The sequence below is a fragment of the Humulus lupulus genome, chromosome 1 (assembly GCF_963169125.1).
Source record: "Humulus lupulus chromosome 1, drHumLupu1.1, whole genome shotgun sequence".
Taxonomy (NCBI): domain Eukaryota; kingdom Viridiplantae; phylum Streptophyta; class Magnoliopsida; order Rosales; family Cannabaceae; genus Humulus; species Humulus lupulus.
Genome location: NC_084793.1, coordinates 74,592,744 through 74,599,983, shown reverse-complemented (window position 1 = coordinate 74,599,983; position 7,240 = coordinate 74,592,744). Strand labels below are relative to the sequence as shown.

General features: G+C 30.6%; 1 long non-coding RNA gene across 1 annotated transcript; it reads left to right on the top strand.

Annotated features, from left to right (window-relative positions):
• The first annotated feature begins 4,708 nt into the window (after nt 1-4,708).
• Nucleotides 4,709-5,423, top strand: LOC133805507 (uncharacterized). Its single transcript, XR_009878985.1, has 2 exons — nt 4,709-4,940; nt 5,356-5,423. It is a non-coding gene; the product is annotated as an uncharacterized LOC133805507 (long non-coding RNA).
• The last annotated feature ends 1,817 nt before the right edge of the window (nt 5,424-7,240 follow it).

The window sequence follows — 7,240 nt, the reverse complement described above, 5'->3', positions numbered from 1 at the left end:
TGTCTAAAAAAACTATTATTTTTTTTGGCAGTAACTTGGTTGGTAACAACTTTACAATGAATGGCTCAAACAACAGGTAATTTTCCTCAATATTTTAGAATAGCTTTCTTCATTTTTGCTCTTATTTGTACTACACTTAATAAATATGTTTCAAGTGTCTACTGCTTAAAACTTTTTTCTTGGATTTGTCGTTCAATATTATATAACCTCCTTCTTTTGTCTAAATTTATTCTTTATTCCTTTCAGTCTTCTTCTTGTAACAAAAGCCACTTTTAACAACAGATGAACATAAGACTAATGGAAAAGTATTATAATAGATATGAATATATATATACTCAACTTTTTCTTGCTTGCTTTTATTTAATATCTAAAACTTATAAATTCATATAAATTAGAGTGACAGAGAGATAGGGAGAAAGAAAAAAAGAGAAATCAGTATTCTTTCTTCTGTTGTTTTATTTTAGAGAGCTTGATTTGGTTAATTTTACAATTAAATCTCAATATCTTTGTTTTTTTATATATTAGCTTTATTAGATAAGAATAAATATGTATGTTTTAATCAACAGAAAATTGGTATTCATTTTCTTATTATTTTTTGTTTCATAGTTGGATGAATGATTGAGATATAATTACTTCATTTGCTTCAAGAATCAGAAACTTATATGTATGGTATTTACAACACTTAATCTTTTTTTGTTTGTCCCTTTAAAAATCATAAGATTTGTGCATTGATATGAGATAAAACACTAGAAAGATTAATAAATAATTAATGTTTTCTAATTTAAAACATGTGTATTTCAGATTCTAGAATGCCAAAATAATGGTTGGTTGTCTAGATTGTTGTTATAAAGCTGCAATTTTACACATTATTACAATTTTAATATGTGATTATGATAAATTGCTTAATGTTGTAATGTGAAAATTAATATTTGGTCTTACCACATACACTGTTATTGATACAATTGATGTGATTGCAATTCCGAGGCATAAATAAAAAGGATGAGTTTGTGAGAAGAATTGCAGAAGCAGTAGAAAGTAAGTTCAATCCAATTTCGTTTTCTGGTTTTAGATATGGAACACGCATTTTATTGATTTTTCCTCTTTTTTATTTCTATTTAATGTGATAAACATTTCCAAGTCTATACTTACTTTACATTTATTCAATAAGACCAAATAAGAAAAGAAGAAGAAAGAAAAAAATCTATTGTTCTTAAAGATTATAAAAATCTGAAATCATCAATTGCTGAAGTCTATCTATTGGAAATGTTTACTTTCAAATGGAAGTTAATTTTATCGAGTGAGTTTAGTTTATGATATCATTGTTATTTTAACTTATTTTCTTATCGAGTGAGACAAGCAATGCTTCTGATCTCCATGGATATACTGTCAGGGCTTTATACAGGGCATTCTAACATCATCTGAACAGGTGGGCTTTTTATTTCCCTTGTGCACACTATAAATGATTAATGGAAAGATTGTAGTACTTTTATTACTACAAATTTTATCTATTAAGTGGTAGCTGCTAGATCTGTTATGGTTTTTTATGAATTTGTTAGTCTTACTCTAATTTTTAGCTCATTATAAGTGATGTTTTCTCTTCTTCTATTTAACACTTCTATATATTTCAATAAAGTTCAGTTCATTCATTCTTTATCTTCTCTGATTTTCTCATTCACTTTCATTTCTGAATTTAACTGTTTGTTTTGTGGAAAATTCATATGCTTAGATTTGGCACCTTGGGAGAGTCCAAGCTGTCAATTATGGTGACTATTTTGGCCTAATTTAACTCCCAGTAGGATGATCGACTTGTAATTTTTTCTGTTAAATTCAGTTTTGCAGGCTGTAATTGGGCAGAAGAAGAAGATGAGGAGCAAAACATCCAGGATAACGGAGATGGAACTCAACAAGATTTTCCTTTTGGAGCAAACCAGCCTACCCTACCCCCTGGTGGCTTCAAATTTGGGTAAAAATAGTAAAGCTGCTCTCTACCCTGCTTTTGATCAGGATTTTTTAAATATATATATGTATTTATTGCTCTCTTTTCTAAGATGAATTACTCATTTGAATTTGTCATGTCATTGTCGGGGGCCAGATTTTTAGCATGGCACATAGGCTCGTCTATGGAATTTGTTATATTGAAGTGTTTAAACTTCAGTTTTGCAATCTTGTTAATAAATTAAATAGTAACCCTTTTGCCTTTTATGTGAAGAAAGTTGGCAACTGTGTATCTTTTTCAAATGGTCCTATAATCCATTCAATTTGGTTGTTCTGTTTGTTCCATTATAAATCTGCTAGGTAAGTGGTTCTGTTTCTAATTATCATCTTGATACTAAGTTGAAATTTTCTAGGTTGCCAAGGACTTGTGTTCCTACCTAAACAAATTAGCCAGCCATGGGTAATGTTTCATGAGCAATTTTTTCTTCAAATTATCTCTCTATGATTTCTAGCAAGAAGCCAATTGGCTATTTCAATTGCAAAATCTTTTATTAAAACTACTGTTAAGATTCTCCCTTCTTGAGATGATTTGAGAAACAATCAACTTTAAACAATTTGTAACCATAACATGTTATTGGCATTGATATCTGTTCCCTTTTTCTGATGGAGATAGCATAGATTTGTTTATTTATTTGAAGTTGTACTGTTTCATTGTTATAAGATTAGTTTATTGGTTAATGATTGGTATGTGTATATATGAGGTGGCTTCTCTTTGCAACTCATATCTACGTGTTTTTTCATTAATACAAGTTTCGTTAAAAAGAAAAATGATGTGGCTTCTCTTTCTTTGCTGGAGGATGGGACTTTTATTTTATGGTGTTCTTTTTTTACTTATTAAATTGGTATTGGGCCTATTGAAGTTGCATTTGATGCTAAATGAATTGAGACAGTTGGTAGGGGCTATAATTTAATTACGCTTGTTCTCTTGCTTTTAATTTAATTTCTTATCCTTTGTGGGTTTAGCTTCTATAAATATATATGTACATCTTTGTGCCTATTGATTGTCTATATTCTGATTACTTTGAAGAAATAAGAATTTCTCTTTAATGACACATTTGGTATATATATTGTTATTAGCTTGTTGTTGTAAGTTGAAAGTGCTTGTTTTTCTTCAAACAAAACAAAGCTCTAATATATCTTAGCATCTTGAATGTGGTTTTGGCTGACCTCCAGTTTTGGGCTTTTGTTTTGCTTGTTTCTTAGTTTTAGCTCTCGGACTTGGAAATTGTGATAATCAAGCCGTGACCCAATTTTTGTTTAAATACTTTGATGCTTTCCTCATAATAATCTATATTCTATTTGTGGTGATATTCCTTATGTTTGGAGGCCTTTGAGCTTTGACTACATTTAAGTTTGCCACTAAAATACTCTAGGGAAGCTATATATTTTTAATTGGCTATTCTTACTGCCAATTTTTTTTTTTGAATATTAAAATATACTCCTCTTATAAAATAGACCCGTTTTGAGTTATCATTTTCAAATTTCGTATGAAAAAAAAAGTCTTCGCTATGATGAGCTCAAAATTCTTGTTCACTAATGGTGCCTCCTATGTTTGGGATCCAAGAAAATGGTGCTCATTTGGCTGTGGTGGGTCCTGGGAGGGAAGCTGCATCTCCAAAGTACTCTGATTGGGTAAGGTTAGTTCACTAGATTTTAGGATTCTCATCTTTAATAGCTGAACTTTTTTTTCTTTTGGCAAAAGTGACATGTTTTATGTTATATTTTGGGGCATGTTATTGTTCGGTTGAAGGTAAAAGGGTTTGAAATACAAAGAGAATTCCCATTACTAATGGAATAGTAGTCTAATTTGTAATTAAGGCCTTTATATTGCTTCATAATTTACTGTCATATGGGAACAACAACAAAAGGCTGAAAGATTTCATAATTTGTAATTTACTGTCGTAAGATTTTCTGGTTGTGTTATGCTTCAATGAACTTTGATTTATAATATAATGGAAGAACTTTATTAGAGGCTGAAATCAGACACAAGATGATCTGAACCTCATTTGATAAACTAAAGTTAATACATGATTTTTCTGCTTCTTTGGCACAATTATAGACACCATTTTATTATTTTTTCCAATTCGAAATGTTGACTTTATAGATAATAGAATTGAATCTTAGGGTGACTTGTGATCAACAAGTTGCTTGAAATTGATCTACAGGAGCTGTTGCTGTTCTTTTACTTTTAGCTGTTGCTCTTCTTTGTGTGTACGAACTTTGTGTTGTGTATGTTACAGTTGGTTCAGCAATTGCGTATCAGTAATTGCCTTAGCAATTAACCTGCTCTTTATATGTAGAATGGTGTTTAATGGTACATGTAGTTCTCTTGTCTGAAGTTTTGGTCATTTGTTTCTATGTTTTCTGCCTTTGCAATAGCAATTGAATCTATTATGTGCAAGATTTATAGTTTGCCACCTATTATGTGCCACAAATGACTGTTTAACAAGTCCTAGAAGCTTAAAGAACACTACGCTATACAGTACTACAGAAAATCTGTTTCTTATTGCAACGTTTTAATATTGATATTTCTTTCCATGCTTATTTTTGCATGACTAGAGCTAATTTTCAGATTAAGCATGCCCAGCATCTTACACCTGGGACTGCAGACCGATTTGGTGAACTAGGGATTATTGCTTCAGTACAGGTTCATCACAGCTCTCTGTTGCACTCTAGTAACATACTGTAACATTTAAGGTTGAGTTCTGAATTAAATGTTGGTTTCTGTGTGTGATACTAGATATGCATTTTTTTTTTAAGAAACTACATAATTTAACAATGAAGTGTAGATAATCACTACAACAAAGTGAAGTAATTGTCACTTAAGGTTCTTATTTTAATACTTTTCCATAAAACTTGTGTAGAATTTGGAAATATCTTGTCTTGAAAATAATTTGGATATGAGACTCGGTGTAGTCACCAAAGAAACTAAACCTGGTCTAACTGTAAGTCTTCTATATATCATATTAACTGAAAATCTAGCTTTCTAGAGACTACAGAGATATTGATTACTGCTAAATTATTCATGCTATATTATAGGAAGATGACATGCTGTTTAATTTTTTACAGTAACCTTGTTATTATGAACACTTAGAATCTTGTGCAACTGGGATATCTGACTGAAACTAATCTAGATTTATGATGTTTTGACAATACTAATTAACTAAAAGCTTCTGCAGCAATACCTGCTAGGCTGTGTGTTTTGCTTTAATGGGCATTGGTAGCTCATTTCATGCTCAAGAAACTGCTTTGAGTGGGAAATTGGAGAGTCGAGTGTGGTAAATACTGTTCTTTTCCTGTGTACTGTGTTATGTTTGTTTCTTGCCACGTTAATGCTCTTGTCTCTTATCATTTGCCCAGGGTTGTTGAGATCATCTGCACTTTGGTCAGGAAATTATCTCCTAATCCTAATAGTGCTGCTATAATGGCCATGGGTGTTAACATCTTGGCAAAGCGATTGAAATGGTAAGCTAATCCATATTGCATTTCTTTTTTATACTTTTGGGTATAAACTTATATATGGCTCTTTCCACCAGCACGTTTCTTATGAGAAGATTTTGTATTCTTCTCTGTATCAATTTGTATGCTGACTTGAAAAGTAAAATAAAAAAATTGTATAATTGTGTAATGACCTCTATCGTTATGCTTTTTTTTCTTTCTTTTTCAACTGTCCTTTGTTTATTGATATTTATTTTATTCTTCACTTTATGCCATCTGAAATTTGTACTTATTTTGTTAATTTAGTTGTGCATTGCTTACATTGATACCATTTTGGTAAATATGCAGGAAGGATGCTTTCTCTTCAATCTTGTGATATTTGTGATTGCAGAGTTATTTTGACTGGATTTGGGTAGTATTCGGTGCTTTGCTTCTGTTGTGTTATTATTGTGATTGTTTCTTTTTTAAAGATCGCATGAATGTTTTTGTTCATCCTGGTTTTTTCTTCACCCTGTTGAGGACATTTGTTTGTTTCCTTTTTTATTGCAGTTCCCACAGTATCTTTTATTTGATAATTTCCCTAGTCCAATAACCAATTTCATGAACCTTAATATTGTTGTCTTATTGGGTATTCAGTGTATTATTATGCAGGATTCAATATTAATTTGTTACTGGATGTTCCTTGCCAGTTTTATTTTCATGTTATCTTATCCTGTCTTCATATCTACATGATCAATTTCTTGATGCATATGTCCAAACTTAATCTAATATGTTGAAAAAATAATTTCTTTAAGTTCTTACTTGATTATGAGATTGGATTCATAGTTGAGTTGCTCATTTTAGTTTGAAACTTTATGAAGTTAAGAATAAGTTTTATACAACAATGCTTATGGTTTAAGACAATTAAAAAAAAAAAACTGCACTCTATATGTTTTATATATTTCTCTAAAATGGATGGATCCTTTTTCAGATTGGGGTTCTTGATTGAGTTTCTATCCCATGCTTCCATTGTTGGGTTCATGGGAGGAGCTGCCATTACAATTGCTCTTCAGCAGCTCAAAGGATTGCTTGGCATAAAAAAGAATTTCACAAAGAAGACTGATATTGTCTCTGTTTTGCGCTAAGTGTTTAATTCAACCCACCATGTTGTAATATGATTTCTTAAGCCTAGACTAGTAGACTAAATATTGTAATTACATTTGAGTAATTAATAAAAATCTATTTATGTTACCTTATTTTGCTTCAACTTTCATATTTGTTTTCCTAGTTTTGTGTAAGTAAAAAAATATTATGTTTCTCTATGCTAATATAACACATGTGTTATACTAAAGTGTAGTATAACACAAATAATGTGTTATACTAAAGTGTAGTATAACACAAAAAATATGTTATACTAAAGTGTAGTATAACACAAAAAAAGTATTATACTAAAGTGTAGTATAACACAAATTTATAAGTATTGAAATGTGTTATATAATCGACTATAAATACATAATTAAACACTTATCTATTTATTAAAATAACAGAGAAATTGTGTTATCGTTGACAGTATAATAACACATGTGTATAATAATGATAAAGTGTTATGTAAAGTACCCTGACCTACAATAACATAGTCGGTCTTAACACATCAAAAAGTGTTATGGTATGTTTTGATAACACATTTTCGGTGTTATTAAAAGCATCTTTTCTTGTAGTGGGAGCTTAAGGTCCTCAGTCACTTGCCTTGACCAAGACCTGTTCGAACATTACTGCTCGGAATAAATTCTTATACGAATGATAATAGAGCAAAATAACACACGTAATG